Below are 18,164 nucleotides of genomic sequence, written 5' to 3' on the forward strand. Positions count from 1 at the left end.
CAATGCTAAGACCAAATTGGTGAATCAAATTGGATTTCTTGTTAGGGATAACATCCCAATAAGCTTTCAAAATCGGAAAAGCTCTAAAATTGATGACAACGTGGTCCCTATACCTGAGGTCCCCATAAGTGTGGTCCCCATACAGAGGCAAGAATGGAGGAAGCAATCGACCGGCGTGTGGCTCTTGCTCTTAGCAAACAAGCCAGTGAACAAGCAGTTGCGTCATTAGGAGAAGCAACCAAAGCCTAAGAAAGCTTATGAGATGACTGATGTAGAAATCGATGCAATAGTGGATGCTGAGATTAAAGCTCACTTCACACCAAAGCCTCCTGTGAAGAAAGATCCACTACTTGATAAGGTTAAATTTCAAACTTTCATTAGAAGCATGGAGAAAAAGCTAGAGAAACCACTGCTATCTGAATACAACCACTCAATAACAAAAGCTTTTCAGAAGAAGAAGAAGAGTGGGTCAAGTATTCCACAGCTCGGAATCTAATCCAACCAATCGATTGCTCCGCTCCAGGTGCTTTTGGAGTTTGATAAGAATCTGCTTCTATTTGTCAAAGATACAAATCTCACCCCAGCTCAACTTTGAGGGGAGGATCACGTCCCAAAGCACCTTGGGGTTGCTAAATGGAAATTTGAGTTGGGGAAACTACTTGTGTGGCCGCAGTTGATGGACCATCTTCCAACGAAGATGTACAAATTGCACCAGTGGTACATGGAAGCTTCAGCCATTGGTTTACTCATGCTCAAAGTTCAGATTGGAGATCAACATTATTTCCTTGGGGAAGATATTATAAATGTGCCGCTGGAGGAACTCTATTTCCTTTACAATCAAAACGCACTTGACAAGTCACTTATCAATTCCTGGGTTCTGTAAGTCTTTAATTTGTCCTAACTTCAAAATCCCCGCTCTAGTCATTGTGCGATGTCTTAACTCCTATTCTATTTTATATTATGCAGGATGGATATTCAAACTTGCTAGAGGAAAGCATACTATGACATCAGCTTCATGGACTCGGATATTATAAATGAGTCAACTGTAAGAGATAGACCAAATCAGATCTTAAAGAATACATATAAGTTTCTAGACAACCAATATTACAAGAAGTACATACTTCTACTATACAGCTTCGAGTGAGCGTGTTTCCCATCTCTTTTCTTTTTTGAACTAGCAGTTAAACATAAGACTAACTAGTTTTGGCTATGCATATATGTACAGCTTCCACTGGATACTCCTTATTATCGTGGTTGATCGAAGCGTGGTCTATATCATGGACTCTTTGAGGAAAATCAAGAGATCAATACAAAAACCTCATAGACATTCTTAACAAAGCATGGGCTTGCTTTCGTCGACATCACGCAGGTGAATTCAAGGAGGAACTTGATTTCAAGCCTAAATTCCCGGTATGTGTTGAATTTTCTCATCTCGTGACATCTTCCTTGAACAAATATTTCATAACTTCTTTTACCATATATATAGTGTTTAAGACAGAATCTGGGGAATAATTTATGCGGATACTACGTATGTGAGTTCATCCATGGCTTTGTAGGAACCGACCACGAATTCTGAGTACGTATACAAATTTCTTAACAATAAGTTAGTTCTAATTGTGCAGACCCATTGATCTACTATATAATAACATTTGCCAATAACACAGATGAGAGACATGAAGGAAGCACTCCCCGAGATGGAAAAAATCAGGGTAATTCAAGAACAACTCAGTGGATTTCTTCTGGACGAGGTAGTAAATCTAGCGGGGGAGTTCCATAACGATGGATCAAATCTGCATCACCGTTAGGACTCGGGTTCAGAATAGTTGATCAAAATGTTGAATTTCAAGTGTCGATGCAATGTAATATTATTCATAAATGCGTATGCAGAAGATGTCTATATATATAATATTATCTCAAATGTAATATTATAGATCAAATACAACTTTATATATCTTATTGTATTAGTATACGTAAATAAATACGAAACACTAATATAGAATAAAGAAAAAGAAAAGAAAATTAGAAAAGAAACAAAAAATAAAAAAGACCTTTAGTATTGGTTATTTGACCCGGTACTAAAGGCTCCCTTAGTACCGAAGTAGCAATACCGGTTGCACGATCAATACTAAAAGGAGGCTAGAACCCGATACTAAAGGCGCTTTCCCATCAATGTAAAGGGGGATTTAAATAGGCTTTGTGACTTGTCAGGAAGTCAAGGAAGGTGCAGACCGTGTGAAGTTAGTACTAGGCTTCCTAATGTCAGTTTTCTATGATTTCTTATCAAAAAATCTAATTTTATATATCAGTCCCTCTGTGACTTCCAACCTGGCAGTAAGTTTTTGGGGCTCTAAAAGTAACAGTTCAACAGGGAATATTCCGTTAAGCATATGTCAGTATTTGTCCAAATAGTTCGGTGGAAATATGCTGACTATCTTTTCCACTATGGAAACAGATAAAGGAAAATGTAGGATTGAAGTTGTTAAGGGGGTGTTCGGTAGTACTTCACTCCAGAAAAAATAGCTCCACTCCACCAACTTCATGAAATTCTCTACCAAACACGTCCAGCTCCACCAACTCCAGCTCTAGAAAAAATGTGGGGTTGGGGGCTAGATCCATGTTTTTTTGGAGAACATCAAGGGGTGCTCCAAAAACACTAATTTCAAACCTCCTCATGGAGTTGTGGGGTAATTACCCACCATGCTACTGATTACACAGATACCGGTTCACCAAACAAAACAAAAACACTCTCCATCGCCCCTTACCTTCTTCTCCAATGATTTTTCCATTGCTGGGCCGCGCCGCCTCCTGCCGACCGATCCGGCCCCGCTACCCCTAGCTGTTGCGGTCGCGCCACCCTTAGCCTGGCTAGGCCTCCACTTGCCCTGCCCCCTTCCCCACAACCTGCGCCGCCCTCCACTCCCTCCCTCACCGCCTTGCTCCCTCCCCCACCACCCTCTGGTCGCCCATCGACGCTCGCCGGTCCAGACGACGGGTGAGCTTCGCCCCATGGAATCTGGCCCGACCTCGGCGCCCCTCGCCGGATTCCTTCCCAAGCTCTAGCAACCGCCCTCTCCACCGCTCGTCGATTCAGCCATGAAGGGAGCTTGAGTGGGTGGCGGCTCGTCAATTTGGTTACCGGAGGAGCTCGACGGGGCTGCTTGTAACGACCTCGGTTAAAATCCTTCACGTTAATCTTAATCCGAGTCCCTGATCCCCATCCCAGCCTTCCCGAATTTAAGTACTCAACCTCCGGCCCCGGTTCCGACCCTGGAGATCTGACCCCTCTCCGTTTTCCCCAGTTCCGACCCCGCCGACCCCAACTCACCCGCCGGATCTTTCTAAGTCCTCCCACAACGCCTCCCTTCAATCTGAGCAGTGGACCACCGAGACTGACCGGTGGACCCACGAGATCTTTCTCCCCGATCTCCCACTACAGACGCACTCGAGTTGCATGCCCGCTTCAGAGTTCCCTTGCCGCGTGGCTCAACTTCTCCGACGCCCACCTCTCCGCCTCGTCGCCGGCCACGACCGGATGGATTCTCGCGCCCCCTTCCCCAATCGCAGCGGAAGCTCCTCTGCTACCCTTTCTGCAGCACCTCGCCGCCCGCGCCCATCATCACCTCGCCAGACCCCGGTTGCAGAGCCCGATGCCACCCGTCTTTTCCGTCGCCACTCCACAGTCGCGCCGCCCCGTCCGCGCAACGCGACAATTCCTCCTCCGCCAACCCAGACCACGGCCGCGACAGCTCCTTTTCCCGCCCTGTCAGAGCTCCACCCCCGACAATCTGTTGCTCCGCGCTCGCCCGCGCGACCGCAGCCGCCTGTCTTCTCACCTGTGCGCCTTCGTTTCTAGCACCGTTCCCCCGGTCACTTCCATCAATCCACCGCACGACGATGCCCGCTTTCGCCAAATCTCAACCACCGGCAAACCCGCGCCTGCACCGCCCTGCCTCTGGTGCCCAATGACCGCCGGTGTCATCCTGGAAGTCCTATCCCACCGCCCTCGTTGCTCAATCGCCGCCCCGGCAGCGCACTCCATCGTTTCTTCCCCGGTCCTTGCGCCGCTCCAACCTTCTTTCTTCCGCGCAGCGATAAAAAGGAATGCAGGAGCCCCGCCGGAGTTCCCATTAGCCATCGCTGCCCTCCCGCCTTGCTCCTTGATCGTGCTCACAGCGCCACCGCCTAAGTTCCTGGGGAACTCTCCTCTCCGCTCCACACCATTTGTTCCCAATCCACCCAGCCTCTTGCTCCCCGTGCTGTGCAAGAGCTTGCTTGTGGTCCACAAGAAGCACCGCCGCCGCTGGAGCACCACCGGACATCATCGCTGCTGCCCAAGCCTTAGTCTTTCCGCCCAAGTCTGTTCTTTCCCGACCCCAAGCTTCATCTGTAAAACGAAGGTAAGTTGTCGACCCTTTGTCCGTCTCGTCCGGCCCCTCCTATCCGCCCGACCCCTGTTCCGTCTCGCCCGACCCTGTCTGTTCCGCCGACCTTTCTCCGCCTCGCCCGAGGGCTCGACTGTATCTTTTTCCTTGAACTGAGGGTATATGTGTAAGACTTGGGGACTTCTCTGCGTTAAGTCTGAGGACCCCCAGTACATCTATTCCTCTAGATTAAGGGTCTGATCAAAAGTTCCTTCCCATCCAACCCTCATATCTTGATCTCCACCAACTCAAGCGAACCTCCCCACCCTCCCGTAACTTGCCGTAAGTTTCTGGGCTCAAACTTGCAAGTGTTGCTGTTGAAATAACTATCTAAATGCTAACCCATGCATTGCATTCGTGTAGAGTTGCGTCTCGCTGATAGCTTCTACGAGTTGTGCCCGGCGCCAGAAGCTGAAGCCATCCAAGCAGAAGAGCAGCTCCCCTCCTCCTTGTTTGAAGGCAAGCCCCGGATGCATGAATCCCCTATGTTTTCCCAAACTTGCGCATGCCTTCTTTATCATGCTTGTGCACTTACGTATAGGAGTTGTTTGGAACCGTAGATGCATGACTTAGTTTTCCCTTGATCTGAACACTAGCTGTTGGACCGAGTAGATGCTTTGCTTAAATAGGAAACGGTAAAAGCCGAGTGATTTCCTACCACTCACGAGTTGTAGGAGTTGGTTGTTTCCTCTTCTGTTACAACTATAAGGACGATAGACGGGGCAAGGTGTTGGGTAACTCTTTGGTGGTCGGCTGATCGCCCCGTCTGTCTATGAAACTTGCTAAGGCCCGACAGTGGTGGTGTTCGTGATCAAGTGTTTGAAAGTACTGATTTCATACCTAGTATGGGATGGTGAAGCGTAGTACCTAATTGAACTAGGGCGTGGCTTATACCCCTGCTGTCCCTGGAACGAGGTTCCCATGGTGCATCATGTGGGTGCAAGTGCGGTCACAGTACGGGAGAGGCCGGGACTATGGAGCATTGCATGCCAAGGGAAGTTTGGACCTGACACGTGCCTGGGGATTGATGGGGACGGCTGACACAGGAAGCGACCCTTGTGGTGCGCGGATGTCGTGAGATTAGGTTTGCCATGCATGGTTAAGAAACTCGAATCGATTCGTCTGCCTCTCACAGTTTGAGACTGCTTGATCGCTATGCTACCCTGAGTAAGAGAGGAATCTGATGATAACATGGTTTTGATGATGGTACTTATACACCTTCTGTTTGGTTCCATGTTTGCTTAGAATAAGTTGCTAACTTAGACTGTATAATGAACTTAGAACCTGAGCTAAAACTTGAAATTAGGGATACACCTAGTGCTTTTGGCAAACAAACCCTCAGCCAAAGAGCCTTGCATGTCTAAAAGTAGTGGAGTAGCGTACTCCCTGTCGGTTAAGTCTTGTTGAGCTTAGTAGCTCAGCCTTGTTGTGGCTCTTCTTTTTCAGGTGAAGTTGCTGCCCCTGAGCCCTCCTCTGTTGGCACTTGGCTGCCCCAACTCCCTCCGGGTTGGACGGTTGAGTGGGATCCCTCCTCGGACGGCGAGGAGAGGGATCACTGACGTCCTGGTTGGCCTCACCAGGGATGTCCGACCCCGATGAAGTAGCTTCCGCTTGTTGTTTTACCTTCTGTTGCTTTCTTCTAAACCTTGTAAACTCTGATGTTGTTTTATGGCTAAGCTAAATGTCTAATTTGTTTAACTCAGTGGACTTGTTGTATTCTCTGGAACCGCTCACCTTCGTATGAGTTTGCTATTCGGTCCTGTTCAAGTGGTTAAATCGGATGAAATCCGACGGCACTTCGTGTTTACTTGGTTAAGGCATGAGTGTCGCATATCAGGCGGCTTAATCATGTCTAATCAAGCAAATCCGAAGTGGATCCGCCACACCGCTGCTCATCGATTTGTCCTCCTGGCCGCTTCTCCTCCTCCTTTCTAAGGCTCGAGCACGCACGGTAAACTCTGGTGGCCTTGCTACGGGGTGGGCGGGCGAGCACCACATGGGGAGCTTCGCTGGTTCAGCCACGGGACAGATGACGGGTGCCACTATGCGAGCGAGCTTCGCTGGGACGCACTGTCGGGACTACTCCCTAGACCCATGAGTAGGCCTCGGACGGCTCGCTAAGGGACGTACTCGGACTTGATCAGAACAAGGATGGTCGTATCCTACTCGGACTAGTCTTGTATGCTTATGGAAAACTACTCGGACCGATACCGAGTAGAACTCTGTAATAGTACCCGACTAGGACTCAGACTTGTAACCCTGCCCTCCCGGGTATATAAGGCCGGGCAGGGACCCCCCTCAAACAACAATCTCAGGACCAGAACATACATCAATACAAACCAACACACAGGACGTAGGGTATTACGCGATCTAGCGGCCCGAACCTATCTAAATCGTGTTCCTTGCGTCACCATTGATTCCTTGATTCCCGATGACCCTTACCGCATAAAAGACCACCTAGGGAACCCCCTAGGCGGGTTGCCGGTCTAAAACACCGACAGCTGGCGCACCAGGTAGGGGTGCTCGACGAGTTTCTCAGCGCGAACTCAATGGTGAAAGTCATCATCAGGCCCGTCTTCTTCATCGAAGCCGGCGCCACCTTTGTCTTCGGATCCTGGCTCTGCGTCGCTGAAGGCTTGGGATCGTTCCGGCGCCAGATCGTCGATGCTCAGGAGATAAAACCAGAAGAAGTGGCTGAAAAAAAATCAAGATTTCAAAGTCAACAAGCTCAAGTTCGACTACGCGTCGGATTCGACTTCGCCTCAGACTACACCAACGTCTTGCTCAAAGGTCGGGCTCCGCCGACCCCAGCACTCAGGGTCGGGCGAGGCGGAGCTACCCTTCCACAGGGTCGGGCTTCACCGACCCCAGGCCTCGGGGTCGGGCGAGGCAGAGCCTCCCTCGGGGTCGGGCGAGGTGGAGCTACCCTTCCACAGGGTCGGGCTTCGCCTACCCTTAATGTATTTAATGGTCTGCGTACCAATCTGTGATGATCCAAGCAACTATGTAATCTTCATTACTAGCTTCTTTACTAGCTATTAGGCGTAATAGCATGTTCTAGTTCTTGGAGGACATCATCACCAAGAGGATGGCGCACATGGAACATGGAGATGGAGATCACCATGGTGAACAGATTCTATGGAGATGGAGATCACCATAAGAAAAACGGGCCATACTGTGTCACAACTATTTGAATGCTATTCTGTTTATGTTTTACTTTCTGCATGCTGTGATGTTAGAAGTAGAACGATCCCTCACAAAGTTTAAGTTAGTATGCCCTCCCAACTAAAATTTGCACCGTCCCATGTCTTGTACAATTAGTGGTGGGTCTATGAAATTAGGGTGCCACTAGTTTTCCTTGACTAGACGGGTTTGTGTCAGACACTTACACGCATAAGGGTTGGTTTGCTTAACAAGGTCATCTTAACGGTTAAGGACTTTGGGGCATAAAGGTTGGGCGCCGAGACATAGAGATGTCACCCAACAACAGGAGTCATATGTGATATGATTAGCAAAAGTTGCTTACCGATCTACCTTGTTTTGCTAGCGGTGATGCTAAAGCTCACTAGTGGACTTGTTAGTTGTGGATCCTGAATCACTAAGTTTCAATAGAGGGATATTGATTTTAGTGGGAGTAGATTCTGTTAAAATAGTTTAATGTGATTTGCTCTATCATGGATACGTTTGTCTTAGTGTATTTTGCATTATTTTATTGTAGATTAATGGCACCTAGCAGCACTACACCGTTTGCTTTGCGTTCGGCCCTTGAGAAGGACAAGTTGAATGGAACAAATTACTCGGATTGGATCCGTAACCTGAGAATTGTTCTCAGGGCTGAGAAAAAGGAAGATGTTCTAGACAACCCACTACCAGAAGAACCTGCTGATGATGCACCCGCTGCTGCTAAGAATGCTTACAAGAAAGCATGTGATGCTAACCTTGAAGTAAGCTGTCTTATGCTTGCTTGCATGGAACCCGAGCTGCAGATGCAGTTCGAAACAAACCATGAGGCGCACGATATGATCGTGGCGCTTAGAGACATGTTCCAAACACAGACCAGCACTGAAAGGTTCAATGTGTCTAAGGCCTTTGTTGAGAGCAAGATAGCAGAAGGCGCAGCAGTAGGACCACACGTAATCAAGATGGTTGGTTACACTCAACGGTTGGAGAAGCTAGGCTTCCCATTGGGCCAAGAGTTGGCCACTGATTTCATTCTTTCGTCTCTTTCGCCTAGCTATGGGAACTTCATCTCGAACTACCATATGCATGGGATGGATAAGGGTCTGAATGAGCTGTGTGGCATGCTTAAAACAGCAGAGGCTGACATCAAGAAAAGCGCTAGTACCAGCCATGTGATGGTTGTACAGAACAAGCCTAGCTTTAAGAAGAAGGGTAATTCTTGGAAGAAGAAGGGCAAGGCTGGAACGTCCAAGCCAAACCCACCGCCCAAGGTTAAAGCTGGACCTGGACCTGCTCCAGACAAAGAGTGTTTTTATTGTCATGAACTTGGTCACTAGAAGAGAAACTGCAAGCAGTACCTAGCTTCGTTGAAGAATGGCGGAAGTAAGAGTACTTCTACCTCAGGTACGCTTGTTGTTAATGTTATAGACAACATTTTTCTCGCTGATACAATTATTAATTCTTGGGTATTTGATACCGGATCGGTTGCTCATATTTGCAATTCGATGCAGGGAATGATAAGAAGTAGAAGCGTGCAAAGAGGAGAAGTTGATTTCCGCGTGGGCAATAATGCAAGAGTTGCTGCGTTGACCGTCGGGACGATACAACTCCACCTCCCGTCAGGATTTATTATGGAGTTGAATAATTGTTATTTCGTTCCTAGTTTAAGTCAAAACATTGTCTCCTTCATGCTTGATGAAGGATGGTTATTCATTTGCGAGTGAAAACAATGGTTGTGTGATCTCTAAGAATAATATGTTTATGGCTTTTGCACCCATTGTGAATGGATTGTTTGTTTTAAATCTTGATGATTCACCTGTCTGTAATGTAAGTGTTAAAAGGCCTCGGCCTAATGATTTGAATCCTACCTACTTGTGGCATTGTCGTTTGGGTCATATAAGTGAAAAGCGCATGAAGAAGCTCCATTCTGATGGACTTCTAACTTCGTTTGATTTTGAATCATACGAGACATGTGAGGCTTGCTTGATAGGCAAGATAATCAAGACGCTTTTCACAGGATTTCCTAAGAGAGCAGTAGACTTGTTGGAACTCGTACATAGTGATGTATGCGGACCAATGAGCACGACGGCTAGAGGAGGATTCCAATACTTCATAACTTTCACTGATGATTTTAGTAGATATGACTATGTCTACTTGATGAGGCACAAGTCTGAAACCTTTGAAAAGTTCAAGGAATTTCAGAATGATGTTGAAAATCAGCGTGGCAAGAAAATTAAGGCCCTACGATCTGATCGTGGAGGCGAGTATTTTAGCCACGAGTTTAGCAATCATCTAAAGAGTTGCGGAATTGTTCCACAACTTACGCCGTCTGGAACACCTCAGAGAAACGGTGTATCCGAACGACGTAATCGAACCTTGTTAGACATGGTTCGATCAATGATGAGCCAGTCGGACCTACCGTTGTCATTTTGGGGATACGCTCTAGAAATAGTAGCTTTCACACTTAATAGGATATCATCTAAGCACGTAGTTAAGACACCATATGAGATATGGACTGGAAAGGTTCCTAGTTTGTCTTTTCTAAAGATTTGAGGATGTAAAGTGTTTGTCAAGCGACTTCAGTCGGACAAAATCACTTCCAAGTCGGATAAGTGGATTTTCGTGGGATATCCAAAGGAAACTTTGGGATATTATTTCTACAACCGATCAGAAGGCAAAGTGTTTGACGCTCGGAACGGGATTTTCCTAGAGAAAGAGTTTCTCAAAGGAGAAAAGAGTGGAAAGACAGTGCATCTTTAAGAAGTTCAAGATGAGCCGATCGGGCAAGAATCAATGAGTGATGCTAACGTAGCAGATCAAGTTGAGATACCCATAGCAAGAGAAGCACCCCCACAACCACGAAGGTCAGCAAGGCTCCGCGAAATGCGGGAAATATTATTGTTGGACAATGATGAGCCTGCGACATATGCAGAAGCAATGATGGACCCAGACTCCGAAAAATGGCAGAGTGCCATGCAATCCGAAATAGAGTCCATGGGAGACAATCAAGTTTGGAATTTGGTTGACCCGCCTGATGGTGTTAAAGCCATAGAGTGCAAGTGGATCTATAAGAATAAAAAGGACATGGATGGAAATGTTCACATCTATAAAGCACGACTTGTCGCAAAAGGTTTTCGACAAGTTCAAGGAGTTGACTACGACGAGACCTTCTCGCCTGTAGTGATGATTAAGTCCATTCGGATTATTCTAGCTATAGCTGCATATTTCGATTATGAGATATGGCAGATGGATGTCAAGACAGCTTTCCTGAATGGAAACCTAGCTGAGGACGTGTATATGATACAGCCCGAGGGTTTTGTCGATCCGAAAAATGCTGGAAAGGTATGCAAGCTTCAGAGATCCATTTATGGATTGAAGCAAACATCCGGGGAACCACCAGAAGAACAAACACGTAATGCGGTGATTTCATCTCATTTGAGACTTCGTTAACCGGGGTGAGATCAAGATATGCAAAATACACACGGATCTGAACATTTCTGATCCGTTGACAAAACCACTCCCACAGGCTAAGCATGAAGCGCATGTAAGAACTATGGGTATTAGGTACCTTCTAGATTGACTCTAGTGCAAGTGGGAGACTGTTGGAGGTATGCCCTAGAGGCAAACATAGAGATGATGATATTCCATTTGTATCCATGATTTGTGTATTGTGTTCCTTGAATATCCATTAAAGGCTACTTGAATTGATTTGCAATTATGTGAATTGTATGTGAAACTCTTTACTTGTATGGTTATTCTAAAGTTGTCCCTAGTCGGAGTTCATGTGAGGACACACATGAATATTAGACTAGCACATGTATTAGTTGATGACTATGTTTCACAAGTCATGGACATGGAGATGTTGAACTAATAATGTGGACACATGTGGTGACATGTGCTAGGACTGACCCAACACGAGAAGTAGTTCTCTCTTTAAACAACATATACGCTTTGTCCTTAGACCTGAGATTGTCGCATGTATTCTAGATGTGGATCGACCTACTTAGGAGCTATCAAACGCTACGCCGTAACAGGGTAGTTATAAAGGTAGCTTTCGGATTTGTCAAGAAGCATGCTATGAGACATGATCAATCAAGATGGGATTTGCCCCTCTCTGATTGAGAGTGATATCTCTGGGCCCCTCGAGTGATCGGATCCGAAAATGCATGGCCATGCTACGTACGGTTAAGAGTTAACCTACAAAGGGATTCCGAATCACAGGATCGAGAAAGAGCGGTCGGCTTGAAGCTAGACCAAATATCGTGAGGCAAAGGGAATAGCATGTATATTATGTTGTGATGGTTCGTCCAATATGATCTTCGTGTGCGTATAGGAGTTGACACGTCTTGCTAGAGGCCGCTACCGACTATTGGGCCGAGTAGGAGTACTCGGGCCATGTCTATACGTATTCGAACCCATAGAGTCACACACTTAAGGGGCTGGAAGCTCAATTCGGATCTGATCCGAGTTGGATTAGGTTTAGAAGTACTAATGGACCTCAGACCCAGAGGGCCGTTAGGAACCTCTATAAATAGAGGGGTGGGGGCGCCCTAGGGTTTACACCTTTTTGGCGAAACACACCTGCTGCGCCACCCACGCCCTCACCTGTTGCAACTCGCGGATCTAGCAGTCCGGCTTGCGACGCTTCCTCCCTGCACGTGTGGATACCTTGGAGGTGTTGCGCCTACAGCACTTGGACGAGCCACCGACGAGACACTAACGAGCCACGACGAGCCGACGACGAGCCGCGGCACCGGAGGCGATCTTGCTGCACGTGGACGAGCTGCTTAGGAGCTGCTGTACGTTGATCGACTACGTACGACTACGTGATCGTCTTCACTGCATCGACGCATATCTACATCTTCCGTACCAGTAGTGCGTCGAGTGGTAATCCCGTGATCCTTATACGACAGTTTTTCCTGGTTTTACGCGGTAGAAAATTTTGATTTACGCTAGTGTAGCCTACCTCGTATCCCAACATTGGCATGGGCGCAAGCCGGCGGTGTCCCACCTGCAGGTCTTCGGCTACCTCGCGTTTGCCAAGGAGCTTGGCCACATCGGCAAGCTTGACAACAGGAGCATCCCAGGAGTGTTCATCGGCTACGCGGAGGGTTCGAAGGCTTACCGTATTCTTGACCCGGAGACACAACGTTTTCGCACAGCTCGTGATGTTGTGTTCGACGAAGGGCAAGGATGGGCGTGGGACAAGGCGGTGGACGACGGTTCGACTCCGACGTACGACGACTTCACTGTCGAGTACGTCCACTTCGAGGGAGCTAGGGGAGTAGGCAGCTCTTCTTCGTCGAACGTGCCTATCCCGGTCCCCGAACCTCCACCGACTCCGCGACTGCTACTCCGGCAGTACCACGCTTTCTAGCCGTGACTTCGGCTGCGACGAGCTTCTCGCCGACACCACCACAGCCGGTGACGCCACGTACTCCAGCACCGACAGCCACTCCTCTAGGCACGTCTACTCCGACACCAGCTCATGTCGAACACAGCCCGGTGGAGTTCGCTACTCCGCTCTCTCACGACGAGGAGCGCATCGACGCGTACCACGACGGCGAGCAGTTGCAGTACCGTACGATGGAAGACCTCCTCGGCGACCAGCCGTTGTCGGCACTGGTGCCTCGCGACCTGGAGGCACAGTTGCACCTTGCATGCGATGATGGCGAACCTCGGTCTTTCGCGAAGGCCGAGAGACACGCGGCATGACGCGCCGCGATGCAGTCGGAGATGGATGCGGTTGAGAAGAACCGCACCTGGGAGCTTGCTGACCTCCCTCGTGGTCACCGCGCGATCACCCTTAAGTGGGTGTTCAAGCTGAAGAGGGATGAAGCCGGTGCCATCGTCAAGCACAAGGCTCGCTTGGTGGCACGCGGGTTCGTGCAACAAGAGGGGATCGACTTTGACGATGCTTTCACCCCCGTAGCACGGATGGAGTCCGTGCGACTCCTCCTTGCGCTGGCTGCCCAGGAAGGCTGGCACGTTCATCACATGGACGTCAATTCGGCATTTCTTAACGGCGACTTGAAGGAGGAGGTGTACGTGCACCAGCCACCGGGTTTTGCGATCCTCGGCAAGGAGGGTAAGGTGCTGCGCTTGCACAAGGCCCTCTATGGCCTGCGGCAGGCACCGAGGGCGTGGAATGCCAAGTTGGATTCCACGCTCAAAGGGGTGGGCTTCGAGCAAAGCCCGCACGAGGTGGCCATCTACCGGCGGGGCAATGGAGAAAATGCCCTGCTGGTGGGTATCTACGTCAACCACTTGGTGATCACCGGCACCAAGGATGCAGAGGTGGCGGTGTTCAAGGAAGAAATGAAGGCCACCTTCCAGATGAGTGACCTGGGGCCTCTCTCCTTCTACCTGGGGATCGAGGTGCACCAGGATGACTCCGGGATCACGCTTCGACAAACCGCCTGCGCCAAGCGCGTTGTGGAGCTAGCCGGGCTCACCGACTGCAACCCAGCTCTCACTCCGATGAAGGAGAGGCCGAAGCTGAGCCGCGACAGCACGACGGAGGAGGTAGATGCTACTCAGTATCGGCGTCTTGTGGGTAGCCTTCGCTACCTCGCCCACACACGACCGGACATGGCTTTCTCCGTCGGCTACATCAGTCGGTTCATGCAGCGACCGATGATGGAGCACTAGCAGGCCGTGAAGAGGATCGTCCGCTACGTTGCGGGGACTCTCAACCACGGTCTCTTCTACCCAAGGTGTCCCGGGACGGCACACTTCGTCGGGTACAGCGACAGCGACCACGCCGGCGACATCGACACCAGCAAGAGCACGAGCGGGATTCTCTTCTTCCTCGGCAAGTGCCTCATTAGCTAGCAGTCGGTCAAGCAGCAGGTGGTGGCGCTATACAGTTGCGAGGCCGAGTACATAGCGGCCTCCACTACTTCGACTCAGGCGCTTTGGCTTGCCTGACTGCTCAGCGATCTCCTTGGCAGAGACACTAGAGGGGTAGAGCTCAGGGTGGACAGCAAGTCCGCTCTAGCCCTGGCAAAGAACCATGTTTTCCATGAGCGGAGCAAGCACATCCGGGTGAGGTACCACTTCATCCGAGGCTGCTTGGAGGAAGGAAGCATCAAGGGGAGCTACATCAACACCAAGGATCAGCTTGCGGACCTACTCACCAAGCCCCTTGGGAGGATCAAGTTCCTCGAGCTCTGTTCCAGGACCGGGATGGTCCAACTTTCCCACAAGACGACGCACAAGACTTAGGGGGAGAATGCTAGATAAGTCTTGCTGCCGGTCCTGTCTTGCTGCTGGTTCCTGTGCTGCAGCTGCTGGTCCTTGTCCTGCAGCTGCTGTACCTTGTGCTCCAGCTGTTGGTCCTTGTGCTGCAGCTGCTATGTTGACTAGAGGACAGTGTCATTACAGTGGGGCTGCAGCATATGCTTGCTGTAGCACCACTTTTGTTGACTACTTTTAGGGTAGGACAGTCCTAGGCATCTTAGACTAAATAGGACAGCATCAAAAAGGCATCTTAGACTAGCATATGCCTTGATGCTTGGCTGGTTGGCTGCTTGGCCAGCTATAAATATGTATCCCCAACCCTTGGTTGGACATGGTATTGTAGAAAGAAAACCCAGAAAATTACCCAACTCTTCCTAGTGCCATCCTCTTGATGAGAGTTACAGTTCAGATCCTAACAGAAATATCACACATGAGTTGCGCAGTTGTCAAAAAAAGATTGAGAGTTTACCAGCAAAGAACATCTCCACTCCGTGCCATCTTCTTAGAGATCCACTCTGGAACAAACTCTTTCAACAGTGTCAGCTGCTCCTCAACTTCACCTGCAATGTAACCATTCAATGTTAAAAATCCACATTGCAGACACCAGTTAAGCAACAAGGATAGAGATTGTAAGTTCACACATACTTCTGTCCACAATCTTTTGACTGCTTGCAATTATCTTATGAATGAGCTCCTGCTTTGTCATTAGAGATCGCTGCCTTGACGGGTAGATAAGAAATATAACATCAAAGATACTTGGCAGGGAAGCAATCAACTTCTGCCTTTTAACCTTATCAGCGAAACCAGTTTCCTTCTCCATAGTCCTCTGTTCCTTCTGCTTTACCTGAAAGGAACAAACATGTCATTCTTTGTTTGCAATAGAGCAAATTGTCAACTGAGGTAATCGATGCTGTCATTGGCAAGGACTTACCGACTGAAGGAGGGATGGTGGAAGAAAACTGAGTAATCCATCATCACTATCAATAGCCGCATTTTGGCACTACTTGCAACCTTTGTTGGAGTGGTAAACAACTTAGCACGAGCTGATCTCTTTGCCATTTTCAGAGGTGGTGTGCTGTAACCTACAGCGGAGATTGGTCTCTTTGGTGTCTTGAGGTCTGGTGTCGATGCCATTAACCTCACCGGTGTAGAGGCATAATTAGTAGGGGTGCCCTCTGAAACTCCAGGCATGGATACAACAACCTTGCCATCCTCTTCTGGCCAACCTTCTTTACAACCAGAAACATTGCCACTGAAGAGGGAATCCCTGCTCAATGGTGATAGAACAGTGGACTCAACATTTGCTAGTGGATTGGTTGCACTAGCTGTCGCAGAACTGATTGGTGATCTCTGCGAAAACCATCTCCGGAATGACTGTGACACGTGTGACATCACAGCAGCCTGTTGTCTATTGAGATCTGAAGACTCGATTGGGGATGTTGGTTCAGGAACAATTCTTGGGGCAGCTTGTGGCATGCTCGATCTTGTTCGATTAAATGGATGTGGCAATTCGTACTCTGGAATGTCATCTCCCTGAAATTAACAATAGAGGAACCATGATTCTAGCCTTTTCTGAGTATTAAGCATATGACTTTTTGATTAGCATGATAATTCCAGGTGCTACTAATCTATTTAATTTGAAAAATAAATTTGTGCTTCTGATAAGCAATAATCAAGTGTGAAACATACAAGATTTCCATACCTCATGATGGTCCCTGAAGAAATTCACTAGCCTCTGCCTGAAGATCCTTCGCAATGCTGAATATGCAGTTTCCCCCATTTGCTTCTTGACACTCTCAACAGCATCAACCACGAGGCTCACCTGAAGATCTGGCTTCATACAGCATGTTGTGTCATCGTGCAGAAGGATCTAATTGATGACAATTGCCTCAGGCATTATGTACTTGAGCTGCGCAAGATGGCTGTAGGTAAACCTCCTGCAGACAGCATTATGAAAATAAGATATTGAATTGTCACAATCTAATGCAGCAGTAATTCAATGACTATTGGTCGAGATTCTTACCTTTCAGACAAATGCTGGATGCTAGCGCAGATGTTGGGGAGAGTTGCCTTGGATCCCTTCATACGGAGCAGCCGAGTGGAGCTCTCCAGGCAGTTGAAGAACTCACAAAGCATCTCATAACTGATCACAGCAGGAAACAATAACACAAAACAGAAATTAGAACCACCGCAGGCAAAATTTCGCTAGGAATTCTAAAGCTATTATCGAAGTTTCTCTTTTTACAGCCAGAAAAAGAAAAAAATAGTTTGGGTACTGAAATTACCAAACAAGTGGTTCTTATAATGAAGGTCTCAGATTGTCACTGCAGGAATGATACGCACGGGTGGTTCTTATAAAGAAGGGCTCAAATTACCAAACAACTCTCGATTTTGGGGTATTTGATGAGAACTGGATCTGAAATTACATAAAAATTGCAGATCCTTACCTTTCCGGCAGCTTGACTTCGGCCTTTTGCTTGACGGGGCTACGGCTAGCCCCGGCGCCAACACCGAGCTCCCGCTCGACGAATTCGAGCTCGTCCGCCGCTGGCGTTCCCTTCTCCGGCCGCCGCAGCCCAAGGGCCGCCCGTCGGACCTCCTTCACGGAGAAGGCCACGCTGCGAACGCGCGCCCTCGGCCTCTCCGGCGTCCATATCTGCTCGACCGCCGCCGCCGCCGTGACCCTCTGCGTGGGTTTCTCTGGCGTCAGGATCTGGTCGGCCACTGGAGCGGCCATCCCCAGCTTCTGTGGTGTAGCGCCGGCAGCAGCCGACGTCTTGAGCTTCTTGGATGGCGTGGCGGCGTCCGTATCCATGTCGGGAAGTGGACGATTACGGCGGCGGCCGGCGGGGTGGGGGATTAACTGAGGTGAAACGGGTTAGGAGCCGAGATGTATATACGGCGGGTTATCGGGTCGGATGTGGCGCCAAGACTTTGGCGGGAACGGGGAGATGGCGCCAAGGCACGTGCGAGGGCCACGTGAGCACGCGGGGACGTTCGCGCCAAGATGCACACGCCGTTCGCGCCACTCCCCGCAGCATTGCAAGCACACAATGCACGTGACGTCATTAGTACACTAGCAGGCCTGCGGCCCATGTTAGACCCAGGAAATAGGGAAAGCAGGCCCGCTTAGGGAATTTTTTTTATTTTTATATTTTTTTCGATTTTGCAGAAATATATAGTCGGATGGAAAAATTGCAGATCTGGCCTATTGCCGCCGGCAGGGCGCCTTACTACCGCCTCAGCCAGCAGTAAGGACCCGGCCCCCTGCACCGCCACGGTACGGCCAGCTCGTGGGCGGTAAGGGTCCTTACCGCTGCC

The 18,164-nt window shown here is 49.0% G+C and overlaps 1 pseudogene; it reads right to left on the reverse strand.

The window, feature by feature from the left end:
• Positions 1-1,577: 1,577 nt before the first annotated feature.
• LOC101783589 lies at positions 1,578-17,683 on the reverse strand (annotated as a pseudogene).
• Positions 17,684-18,164: the final 481 nt, after the last annotated feature.

Source organism: Setaria italica, chromosome VII (genome assembly GCF_000263155.2).
Source record: "Setaria italica strain Yugu1 chromosome VII, Setaria_italica_v2.0, whole genome shotgun sequence".
NCBI lineage: Eukaryota > Viridiplantae > Streptophyta > Magnoliopsida > Poales > Poaceae > Setaria > Setaria italica.